The sequence below is a fragment of the Hylobates moloch genome, unplaced genomic scaffold, assembly GCF_009828535.3.
Source record: "Hylobates moloch isolate HMO894 unplaced genomic scaffold, HMol_V3 SCAFFOLD_1, whole genome shotgun sequence".
In the NCBI taxonomy this organism is placed as follows: Eukaryota; Metazoa; Chordata; class Mammalia; order Primates; family Hylobatidae; genus Hylobates; species Hylobates moloch.
Window position 1 is genome coordinate 96,419,407 of NW_026652276.1, and position 13,245 is coordinate 96,432,651.

Sequence of the window (13,245 nt, forward strand, 5' to 3'; positions counted from 1 at the left end):
AATATAAACTATAATATGAACTGTGATACAAAGGTCTTTATAAAACATCTTATGTAATATGAAGTATTATATATAATACAAACCATATTATATAAATAATACAAACCATATTATAGAAAATATATTTTGTAATTTATATGTAAATATTTTTGTATTTATATATTTTTATATAAATACAAAAATCTGCTGGGTGTGGTGGCGTGTGCCTGTAGTCCCAGATACTTGGGAGGCTGAGGCAGGAGAATCGCTAGAACCTGGGAGGTGGAGGTTGCAATGACCGAATATATATAATATACATAAACATATATTTGTATTACATAAAATATATTTATGCAATATATTACATATAAATAACATATTTTATATTACATATATATAATTTTTTTTTTTTTGAGGCAGAGTCTTACTCTGTCACCCAGGGTGGAGTGCAGTGGTGCGATCTCAGCTTGCTGCATCCTCCACCTCCCGGGTAAAGCGATTTTCCTGCCTCAGCCTCCAGAGTAGCTGGGATTATAGGCACCTGCCACCATACCCAGGTAATTTTTGTATTTTTAGTAGAGACGGGGTTTCACCATGTTGGCCAGGCTGGTCTTGAACTCCTGATCTCAGGTGATCCGCCCACTTTGGCCTCCCAAAGTGCTGAGATTACACACGTGAGCTACCACGCCTGGCCTGTTTTATGTTTTATATATCCATATTTTTATATTTCACATACAGATATATATTTTTATATTATATATATATTCATTATATATACATATATAAAATATCAAACTATGAAGACAATGTTAAGTATCTTCCCAGTACATGTCCCTGATAAAATGCCATTTTTCCTGTTGCTATTTTTTCCCAGCGGAGACCTGGAAACAGGATGGCACAGAAGACCCGGAATGAGCCAGTGTGGTTAACAAGAGGAAGCACATGAATTGGAAAGTTCAGTGAGCTCTTGTTTAGATAATAGGATCCATACATCACCAGTGATATTTTCCTTCATTCTGTTGTGATCCATAGATTCCTTCTCCCTCTCTTCCTTTCCTCTCTCCCTCTCTCTCTTTGCATTTTATTTGTAGAAAAAAGTGTAGAATTTGTTACAGCCTGGATTTTGCAGATTGTCTCATTGTGGTATCATTTGACATATTTTTCTGCTGCCTTGTGTGTCCTATAATTTATTAATTAGATCAAGAGGCTTAAACTCAAGTTCTTTTTTTTTTTTTTTTCCGGGGTTACTCATAGATGATGTCGTGTATAGCCATGTAGATGGACAAGATGTCTGAGTTTCTTATTTTTTTTTCCAAAAAGATGTCAGCAGTCATTGGTGATCATTACCTAAGGGTGTTTTTGTTTGTTTGTTTTTGAGATGGAGTCTCGCTCTGTCGCCCAGGCTGCAGTGCAGTGGCACAATCTCAGCTCACTGCAGCCTTCACCTCCCAGGTTCAAGTGATTCTCCCCAGTAGATGGGACCAATGATATTAATAATCATATTACATGTGAATGTCTTACTATGATTTTATATGATTGATAGTAGCAGGATGATACTTTATGTTTACATTGATTTGTTACAACATACGTTTATTCTGCTTTTCAAATAAATGGAAAAAATGAACATCTATAAGCAGGGCTATGTATATATATATTTATTTATTTATTTATTTTTGATACAAAGTCTCACTCTGTGGACTGCAGTGGTGCGATCTTGACTCACTCCAACCTCCGCCTCCTGAGTTCAAGCGATTCTCCTGCCTCAGCCTCCCGAGTAGCTGGGACAACCGACATGTACCACTACGCCCAGCTAACTTTTGTATTTTTATTATTTATTTATTTATTTATTTATTTTGAGATGGAGTCTTGCTCTGCCACCCAGGCTGCAATGCAGTGGCACAATCTTCGCTCACTGTGCAACCTCTGCCTCCCAGGTTCAAGCAATTCTCCTGTCTTGGCCTCCCAAGTAGGTGGGGCTACAGGTGTCTGCCACCACACTTGGCTTATTTTTCTTTGTTTTTGGTAGAGACAGGGTTTCACAATATTGGCCAGGCTGGTTCTGAACTCTTGACCTCAAATGAGGTCCGCCTCGGCCTCCTAAAGTGTTGGGATTACAGGCGTGAGCCACCGTGCCCAGCCAATAAGCAGGGCAATTAGAGTCCCTTGTCTCCAGCCCTATGCAGCATATTCGGGCAGCTATTACTGCTTATTATTTCTTTCCCCATCCCTAGAACAGCAAAGATTTATCCCTTGGTGAAATGGAGAAAATGAAAACATTAACTTCAACACTATGCATAGTTTAACTCCGGTGGGAGGGAACTCCTGGTTAATATCACTCGTCTGTTTCGCTTGTTCCGCCTGCATTCCCTGCATCCTATCTTTTCCCTGTGGTAAGAGACCGCTGGTTATTTCCCAATATCTGTTCTCTCCTTCTAATGCAATAGAGCCTTCAATTTTTAGCTAGGGAACGTTGCCCTCCCAGAATGGAGATGCCATTTTCCATCCTTCTTTGTAGATGGAGGTGGCCATGTGACTGAGATCTGTTCAATGGGATATAAGCAGAAGTGACTTGTGCCTTTTCTGAATCAAGCTCTTAAAGGGCATTCGGGCCGGGCATGGTGGCTCATGTCTGTAATCCTAGCACTTTGTGAAGCTAAGGGGGGGCAGATCACTTGAGGTCAGGAGTTTGAGTCCAGCCTGGCCAAGATGGTGAAACCCTGTTTCTGCTTCAAAATACAAAAATCAGCCAGGCGTGGTGGCAGGTGCTTATAATCCCAGCTACTCAGGAGGCTGAGGCAGGAGAATTGCTTGACCCCAGAAGGCGGAGGTTGCAGTGAGTGGAGATCTCACCACTGCACTCTAGCCTGGGCAACAGAGCGAGACTCCATCTTAAAAAAAAAAAAAAGTTGGGGTGGAGGGCATTCTATCCCCTTCCTTTTCCCCTCTTACTGCTGGCTGAAATACAGACCTGGCCATCTTGAACCATAGCTGCTCTAGGGATGGTAGAGTAGGTTGTTTTTTTTGTTTTTTTTTTTTTTTTTGAGACAGTGTCTTGCTCTGTTGCTCAGACTGGAGTGCAGTGACATGATGATGGCTCATTGTAGTGCTTTGACCTCATAGGCTCAAGCAATCCCCCCATCTCAGCCTCCCGAGTAGCTGGGAGTACAGGTGCATGCCAGCATGCTCGGCTAATTTAAAAAAAATTTTGATATGGAATCTCGCTCTCATCCAGGCTGGAGTGCAAGGGCGCGATCTCGGCTCACTGCAAGCTCTGCCTCCCAGGTTTACGCCATTCTTCTGCCTCAGCCTCCCGAGTAGCTGGGACTACAGGCGCCCGCCACCACGCCCAGCTAATTTTTTGTATTTTTGTTAGAGATGGGGTTTCACCATGTTAGCCAGGATGGTCTCGATCTCCTAACCTCGTGATCCACCCGTCTCGGCCTCCCAAAGTGCTGGGATTACAGGCATGAGAAAAAGCTTTTTAGAGATGATGTCTTGCCATGTTGCCCAGGCTGGTCTTTAACTGGGCTCAATCGATCCTCCCACCGTAGCCTCCCAAAGTGCTGGGATTACAGGTGTGAACCACCAAGCCCAGCTAGAGCACTCATCTAGGAGTCTAGTTTTCTGACTCCTTTGGAGCCACATGGATTTTTTCTATGAGAAATAATCACTGGTGATTTCTTTTTTATTTTTTTTTTGAGATAGTCTCACTCTGTTGCCCAGGCTGGGGATTAGTGGCATGATCTTGGCTCACTGCAACTTCCACCTTCTGGGTTCAAGCAATCCTCCTGCCTTAGCCTCCCAAGTAGCTAGGACTACAGGTGTGCACCACCACACCTGGCATTTTTTTTTTTTTTTTGAGACAGAGTCTTGCTCTGTTGCCAGGCTGGAGTGCAGTGGCGTGATCTTGGCTTACTGCAACCTCCGCCTCCTGGGTTCAAGCCATTCTCCTGCCTCAGCCTCCTGAGTAGCTGGGACTACAGGTGTGCACCACCACACCCAGCTAATTTTTGCACTTTTAGTAGAGACAGGATTTCACCATGTTGGCCAGGATGGTCTTGATCTCTTGACCTCAGGATCCACCAGCCTTGGCCTCCCAAAATGCTGGGATTACAGGCATGAGCCACCACTACAGGCCATTTTTGTATTTTTTAGTAGAGACAGGGTTTCCCCATGTTGCCCAGGCTGGTCTCGAACTCCTGGCCTCAAGTGATCCACCTACCTCAGTCTTCCAAAATGCTGGGATTACAGATATGAGCCACCACGTTCGGCTTTATCAGTAATTTTTAGAGCACTTTTATCTTGGGAACTCTATTACAGCAGTTTTATCCATGTCCTGAATAATATAGTTGCATACATTTTTAGCTCTCATTTTGTGATTAGAATTGGAATGTTCCCCTTCCCATTCATTTTATAGGAGTTTGCATGTTATCTTGATATTAGAAGATGATAGCTGTAAGAGTTTTATTTTCTCTCTTACTAGGGAAGAGAGGAAAAAATAAAATTAATAAACAAATTTTATCTTTGGAAAAATGAAGAAGTGATAGAAAAATCTCTAGTGACACTAATCAATATAAAAGAGAAACAAATTGTTGGAAAACTCTCTAAAAATAGATCTAGGAATTTGATTTTTTTGTTATTGTTTCATAGCAACCATGAATTTCTTGGGAAGGAAAACATTTTCAACCATTTATTATTATTTTTTCTTTTCTTTTTTTTTGAGAGGGAGTCTCGATTTGTTGCCCAAGCTAGAGGGCAGTGGTGCCATCTCCGCTCACTGCAACCTCTGCCTCCCTGGGTTCAAGCAATTCTCCTGCCTCAGCTTCCCTAGTAGCTGGGATTACAGATGCCTGCCACCACACCCAGCTAATTTTTGTATTTTAGTAGAGACAGGGTTTCACCATGTTGGCCAGGCTGGTCTTGAACTTCTGACCTTGTGATCTGCCTGCCCTGGCCTCTCAAAGTGCTGGGATTACAGGCATGAGCCCCCTCCCCCAGCCTATTACTACTTTTTTTTGAGACAGGGTCTCGCTCTGTTGGTCAGGTTGGATTGCGGTGGCGTGATCATAGCTCACTGCAGCCTCAACCTCCCAGGTTCAAGCGATCCTCCTACCTTGGCCTCCCAAAGTGCTGGGATTACAGGTGGGAGCCACTGTGCTAGCCTTTGTACCACTATAAAATAAAGTCAGCCCTTCATATTTGGAGGGTTGGTTCCAGGACACAACCCCTTTGTATTAGTTCATTCTCATACTGCTATAAAGAACTACCTGAGACTGGGTAATTTATAAAGAAAAGAGGTCTAACTGACTCACAGTTCTGCAGCCTGTACAGGAAGTGTGGCTGGGGAGGCCTCAGGAAACTGACAATCATGGTGGAAGGCGAAGGGGAAGCAGGAGTGTCTTACATGGCCAGAGCAAGAGGAAGAGAGAGAAAGACGGAAGGTGCTACACACTTTTAAACAACCAGCTCTCGTGATAAGTCACTCATTCTCACGAGTACAGCACGAAAGGGGAACCTACCCCCATGATCCAATCATATCCCACCAGACCTACTTCCAACACTGGGGATTATAATTTTTTTTTTCTTTTTCCTGAGATGGAGTCTTGTTTTGTCGCCCACACTGGAGTGCAGTGGTGCAATCTCAGCTCACTGCAACCTCTGCCTCCTGGCTTCAAGCAGTTCTCCTGCCTCAGCCTCCCAAGTAGCTCAGATTACAGGCGTGTACCACCATGCCTAGCTAATTTTTGTATTTTTAGTAGAGACGGGGTTTCATCATGTTGGCCAGGGTGGTCTTGAACTCCTGACCTCAGGTGATTCACCCGCCTCGGTCTCCCAAAGTGCTGGGATTAGAGGCGTGAGCCACCTTGGCCAGCTGGGTATTATAATTTAACATGAGATTTGGGTGAGGACACAGACCCAAACTATATCACCCTCATACCCAAATCTGCCATACTCAAGTCCCACAGTTGGCCTTGTGGAACTGTGTATATGAAAAGCTGGGCTTGTATATATTTGAGTTTCACATCCCTCAAATACTGTATTTTCTGAGTTCGGTTGAAAAAACCTGCATATAAGTGGACCTTTGAAGTTCAAACCCATGGTGTTTGAGGGTCTACGTAGTGTATTTTTCCCTCACTGATCTAAAATGCAAATTTATAGAGAAATCTTGAAAAAGTAATGGGCATAACAAATATCTGAGTTAAAAATATGTCCTGATGATTAAAGGACAATTTGGAAGAAAATATGTGTAACAAAAATGACCTAAATAGGAAGAAAGGAACAAATGACATAAAACCCCAAAAGGATTATTCTTTTTTTATATGTGTGTGTGTGTGTGTGTGTGTGTATATGCACACACACACACACACATGCACACATATATATATTTTGAGACAGAGTCTTGCTCTGTTGCCCAGGCTAGAGTGCCATGGTGTGATCTCGGCTTACTGCAACCTCTGCCTCCTGGGTTCAAGTGATACTCTTTCAAACAATTCTGCCTCAGCCTCCTAAGTAGCTGGGATTACAGGTGTCCACCACCACGCCCAGCCAATGTTTTTATTTATTTTTATTTTTGAGATGAAGTTTCGTTCTTGTTGCCCAGGCTGGAGTGCAATGGTGCAATCTTGGCTCACTGCAACCTCCACCTCTTGGGTTCAAGCGATTCTCCTGCCTTAGCCTCCCAAGTAGCTCAGATTACAGGCATGCGCCACCACACCTGGCTAATTTTTTTTTGTATTTTTAGTAGAGGCAGGGTTTTGCCATGTTGGTCAGGCTGATCTCGAGCTCCCAACCTCAGGTGATCGCCCATCTTGGCCTCCCAAAGTGCTAGGATTACAGGCGTGAGCCACTGTACCTGGCCAATTTTTGTATTTTTAGTAGAGACGGGGTGTCACCGTGTTGGTTAGGCTGGTCTCAAACTCCTGACCTCAGGTGATCCACCCACCTTGACCTTCCAAATTGCTGGGTTTACAGGCATGAGCCACCGTGCCTGGCCCCAAAAGGATTGTTCTGAAAAGAGTCTACACCCACAAGATTTGTAAATGAATCATTTTTGTGGAGATGATTTCTGTTTGTTTTGGTTTTGTTTTTTTTGTTTGTTTTTTTGAGAGAGAGTCACACTGTCGCTCAGGGCTGGAGTGCAATGGTGCGATCTCGGCTCACTGCAACCTTCGCCTGCTGGGTTCACGCCATTCTCCTGCCTCAGTCTCCTGAGTAGCTGGGATTACAGGCGTACACCACCACACCGAGCTAATTTTTTGTATTTTTAGTAGAGCCAGGCTTTCATCGTGTTAGCCAGGATGGTCTCGAACCCCTGACCACCTGATCTGCCCGCCTCAGCCTCCCAAAATGCTGGGATTACAAGCATCAGCCACCGCGCCCAGCCTACTGTTTATAATTCTCTCTAGAACCACACGGTAGAAACCACAGGTAGAATCTACCACAAGGTAGAAATCTATGTAGTTGAATGTGCAAAGGACTCCAATTCCTGATGGCCAAACCTGATCCAGGAAACCAGGGACAACCTTTTACAAAGAGACAGAATCTTTTTGCAGAAACAAAAGGAAAACCCGGCTGGGCATGGTGTCATTCACCCCCAGCTCTGTGTCAACCAGATGCACGGCGCCACACCCTGCCAGCCCATGGCCACCTTCCACGTGACTGCAGCCGTGGCTGTGTCTGGAAGCGCAGGGTGGCCTAATCGGAAGCATGGCGTCGTGGGGGATTCTGGGAGGTGTAGTCCTGGGGGGGTTCTTTTACGCAGTGTTTTGAGGTGCAGGACTGCAATGCGCGCACTTCCGGACCCCAGGCTGTTCCCACGGCGACTGACACCTCAGACAGCGTTGGAGGGGCGGCGCCCTGGCTCCGGGGCTGTGCCGAGCGCGAGCGTGGCCGGCACCCACTTGCTGCAGAGCCGGCACTGCACTGGGGTCCCGGGGGCGGCTCCTCCAGATGTCTCCGCGGGTTTTCGGGTGCTGCCGAGTTGGGCTGGGGGATGCTACAGGTAGTGGGTCCCGGGCAGCGGCTGGCCCCTTATCTCACTGCCCCTCCCCACAGCTCTGCCTCCTCGGACCCCACCGTCCTCTGGAAGCTCGCGAAGGGTACCTGCCGCTGTGACCACCTAGACGCAGGTGAGCTGTGGGCTTGTTCTCTGCACAGGGGACCCCGCTCTTCCCCAAGAGTGGGTTTGTTGCCGTCCCTTCCCCTGGAGCTTCTCTGCCCATCCAGGCCCCTGAACTCCACTGCACTGCGGTGCCTGGGTCTCTAGGGGGAAGAGGGGGGCTGTTGGGGAAAGTCCCTGTCTCTTGCAGAGGGTAACCCCCTTCTTTCTCTCCTAGCTGGCTCATGCAGACCCCAGATCGCAGCTCCAGTGGTGGGCACTGAGCTAGGAGGGAAACGAAGGCAGGATGTGGAGGGGTTATTTCAGGCGTCTGGGCTCATTCAAAACATCTACTGACTGCCTGGGTCCGATATGGGGGAGCAGAGAGCTGGGGTCCCTCGTTGGATGCAGTCCTACAGAGGTGTTGGTCACGTTAACATGGGGCGATTCAGGGGTAGGCGCCCTGTTAGTTACCCCAACTATCAGGATGCATGGACACCCAGGGGAGGGAGGATCAGTTTCAACTGGGGAAGGAGTGACTTCAGGTTAGACTTAAAAATAAGATGTTGCAGATGAAAGGGCAATAGGATCTTTGAGGACCAGGGAGGAGCATCCCTAAGGGGTAATGATGGGTGGTACTGAGGACTCGGCACAGGGGAAGTGCCTGGAGCCGTGAGGCTGGGGGCGGGGTGGGGGGCTGACCGGCAGGGTCCAAGGCTGGGGTCTCCCTCTTGCTCCAGCTGCAAATGCAGTACTTCAAGGCAGAGGCAGGATCATATTTGGGTGTTGGTCAAAGCATCCCTGCAGGAAGTAGAGTTATGAGGGTTGGACCGAGGGTGTGAGAAAATTGAGTAGGGAGACGGGAGATGCCAGATGAAGGTGGTACAGTGCAAGCATCTCTGTTGCAGACTGGAGAAGGAGGCAGCTGCGCCAGTTCCGTGTAGACTGTTCTTTTCCAGCCCTTGGTGAAGAAAGGTGAGTAACACTCGGGGTGGTGTGATGTGATGGAGTTAGCAGAGGTTGTCTGTCTTTGATTTTTTTTTTTTTTTTTTTTTTTAAGATGAAACCGACTTGAGTTGGGAAAAGAATGAAACTGGTACTATGGTTTTAAATCTTGTGAAGACCAAATGTTTTTGTGGTGGTTGTTTTTTCTATCACAACTCGCACTTGGGTCTTACTGAAAGAGGTTTTTCTTTTTTTCTTTTTCTTTTTTTTTTTTTTTTTTTTTGAGACTGAGTCTCACTCTGTCGCCCAGGCTGGAGTGCAGTGGCACGATCTCAGCTCACTGCAACCTCCAACTCCCCCGTTCAAGCGATTCTTCTGCCTCAGTCTCCGAAATAGCCTGGGATTACAGGCGGGCGCCACCACGCCCGGCTGATTTTTGTATTTTTAGTAGAGATGGGGTTTCACCATGTTGGTCAGGCTGGTCTCGAACTCCTCACGTCGTGATCCACCCCCCTCGGCCTCCCAAAGTGCTCGGATTACAGGCATGAGCCACCTTGCCCAGCCTGAAGGAACTTTTCCTGTGACATGTCCATAATTCTTTTTTGCTATTTTTGATTAGTAATATTGGAAGAGATCTAAATACACAGCAAAGTAAAAGACAATGGAGTACTTTGTACTCATGATCCAAATTGAGCAGATGTCAAAAGTTTACTTCATTCTGAACCGAATGGATGTGAAAAAAAAAGTATGCTGAGTTCAGATTTTCTACAGAACTAAAACCTCCTGAATACTGTTGACGACCCTTTGTACTCTCCCTCACTGAGATTAAACTGAAACTTAAAATTGCTATATATCCTTTATTTTGGGCAGTTGAGTCTCTTGTTGCCCAGGATGGAGTGCAGTGGCCCGATCTGGGTTCACTGCAACCTCTGTCTCCCGAGTAGGTGGGATCACAGGCGCCCACCACCACACCTGTCTAATTTTTGTATCATTGGTAGAGGCGGGGTTTCCCCATGTTGGGCAGGCTGGTGTTAAACTCCTGACCTCAAGTGATCCACCCACCTTGGCTTCCCAGAGTGCTGGGATCACAGGCGTGAGCCACTACACCTGGCCAAAATTGACATATATCTATGTTTTTGTTTATTTACTAGACAGGAGTATAGCCATAAACAGTATAAGATTGCTTTGTGTGTTCATCACCTTTGCCTGTGTTTCCTTCGGGGTTGTCTTTTTCTTATTTTTAGCATTTTTTTCATATATTTTAGATATAAATTCACTTTGAGTTATGGACATTGCAAAAATCTTGAGTAGAATGTGATGAATTCCTGGTGTTTCCCAGATGGCTGTATTTTTTAGGATGGATCCACTTAATGTTGAGTGGTTTATTCTGGTTTTCTGTTTGCCAGTCAATTTTAGTAATTTATATTTTCTAGGAAAGTGTCCCATTTAATTTTTAATTTATGGCAATTATTTAGAGTAATCTTATAAACCTCGACCATGGCCAGGCGCTGTGGCTCACGCTTGTAATCCCAGCACTTTGGGAGGCCAAGGCGGGTGGATCATTTGAGGTCAGGAGTTGGATACCGGCCTGGCCAACATGGTGAAACCCCGTGTCTACTAAAAATACCAAAAAAAAAAAATCAGCTGGGCAGTAGTGGCGCACGTCTGTAATCCCAGCTAATCAAGAGGCTGAGGCAAGAGAATCGCTTGAGCCTGGGTGGCGGAGGTTGCAGTGAGCCGAGATCACGTCGCTGCACTCTTGTCTGGGCGACAGAGTGAGACCCTATCTCAAAAAAATAAAAAACCAAACCTCGACCATATCTGAAATTGTCTTTTTCATGCTTCTCTTGCTTAATTGTGCCTGGATTCTGGTCGATTTTATTAATCTTAAATACAAACCAGTTATTTTATTAATTTTAATAAAACCTTTCCAAGAATTGATTTGTTTTTTTTCTTTTTAACTTACTATTGTAGTCCTAATATATGTATTAAATAAAAAGAATGAAACTTAATGACATTCAGCTCAGGTGGTTAGCATAGAAAAAAGAATAAGGGCTGGGCGTGGTGGCTCACGCCTGTAATCCCAGCAATTTGGTAGGCTGAGGCAGGCAGATCATGAGGTCAGGAGATCGAGACCGTCCTGGCTAACACGGTGAAACCCCATCTCTACTAAAAATACAAAAAATTAGCCGGGTGTGGTGGCGGGCGCCTGTAGTCTCAGCTACTCGGGAGGCTTAGGCAGGAGAATGGGGTGAACCCGGGAGGCGGAGCTGGCAGTGAGCCAAGATTGTGCCACTGCACTCCAGCCTGGGCGACAGAGGGAGACTCCGTCTCAAAAAAAAAAAAAAAAGCAAAAAAAAAGCACAAACCCGCAAAGGTAAAAGCACATGAGGAGAAATTAAAAAGAAGAGAAGAACATTTACTCTGTTTTATGGAATAAAGTGTTTTCCCACTTAAAAAAATAGAGCAGGTTAAAACAAAAAAAATTCTGCCACAGATATATCACGTGAATCTAATCATGAGACATTAAACCTAAATTGAATAATTTTTTTTTTTTTTTTTGAGACAGTCTTGCTCTGTTGGCCAGGCTGGAGTGCAGTGGTGTGATCTCGGCTCACTGTAACCTCTGCCTCCCGGGTTCAAGTGATTCTCCTGCCTAAGCCTCCCCAGTAGCTGATATTACAGGCACCCACCACCACACCTGGCTAATTTTTGTAGTTTCAGTAGAGACAGGGTTTCACCATGTTGGCCAGGGCGGTCTTGAACTCCTAATCTCAGGTGATCCACCCGCCTTGGCCTCCCAAAGTGCTGGGATTACAGGCGTGAGCCACCACACCTGGCCTGTTTTATTTTCTAACAGAGACGAGTCTCGCTATGTTGCCCAGGCTGGCCTTGAACTCTTGGGTTCAAGGGATTCTCTCACCTTGGCCTCCCTGAGTGCTGGGATTACAGGTGTGAGCCACCATGCCTGGCCCAATTGTTTGAATCATAGCCCAAGTACATGCAGATTTGTGGTCATTTAGAGATCTCTTGCTATGCATACCTGGGAAACTGCACCCAACATCTGCCGGCCGTGTGTAAGACAAACCATGTGGCTATCGACCCCAAGGCTAGCTGGGCGCGGTGGCTCATGCCTTTAACCCCAGCACATTGGGAGGCTGAGGCAGGCGGATCATGTGAGGTCAGGAGTTCAAGACCAGCCTGGCCAATATGGGGAAACCCTGTCTCTACAAAAATTCAAAAATTAGCTAGGCATGATGGCAGGGGCCTGTAATCCCAGCTACTTGGGAGGCTGAGGCAGGTGAATTGCTTGAACCCGGGAGGCGGAGGTTGGGGATCGTGCCACTGCACTCCAGACTGGGTAACAGAGCGAGATTCCATATATATAAAAAAAAAAAAAGACACTAAGGCTCTCAGAGATACCCAGGAGCTGGCCCTGCCCCCTCTCCTTCTGGGTAATGGCCCCCGTGCTACAGCCCTGGGATGGCCTCTAGCGTGAGGGCCTTCCTGCCTGCACAAAGCCTCGCTCAGGTGCCGCTCGTGTGTACTCTGCCACCTTGTGGTGGGACCTTTTTCATCAGCCCTGAAGTCCCTCCAGCTGCCTGCACAAATGTGGTAAAATGTTAGTATTTGGGAGATCTAGATGAGAAGGGTATTTGGAAATTCTTTGTACTATTCTTGAGACTTTCCTTTGAGTCTCAAGTCACTCAAGTAAAAAGTTAAAAAGTGTATTTAAAACTAATAAATTTAGACAAACTTCAGTCTGCACTGATCGAGGGAGAATAGAAATCAGCTATTTTAGAATGGAAGAGATGATTTCAGATACAGTAGATTTTTTTTTTTTTTTTTTTTGAGACGGAGTCTTGCTCTGTCACCCAGGCTGGAGTGCAGTGGCATGATCTTGGCTCCACCGCAACCTCCATCTCCCTGGTTCAAGCAATTCCCCTGCCTCAGCCTCTGGAGTAGCTGGGATTGCAGGCGCACGCCACCATGCCTGGCTAATTTTTTTGTATTTTTAGTAGAGATGGGGTTTCACTATGTTGGCCAGCCTGGTCTCGAACTCTTGACCTCAGGCAATCTGCCCACCTCAGCCTCATGACTTCAGGCAATCCGCCTGCTTCAGCCTCCCAAAGTGCTGGGATTACAGGCATGAGCCACCGTGTCTGGCCTTTTTTTTTTTTTTTTTTTTTGAGATGGAGTCTCCCTCTGTTACCCAGGCTGGC

General features: G+C 46.0%; 1 protein-coding gene across 2 annotated transcripts in view; it reads left to right on the top strand.

Annotated features, from left to right (window-relative positions):
* Window positions 1-7,764: 7,764 nt before the first annotated feature.
* LOC116810846 (zinc finger protein 300-like) overlaps window positions 7,765-13,245 on the top strand; it is a 23,798-nt gene continuing 18,317 nt past the window's right edge. For both annotated transcript variants that reach the window (XR_004370400.2, XM_032755831.2), the window contains exons 1-2: window positions 7,765-8,108; window positions 8,986-9,052. The gene's annotated coding sequence lies outside the window, so the exon portion shown is untranslated. The remainder of the gene's footprint in view (window positions 8,109-8,985; window positions 9,053-13,245) is intronic.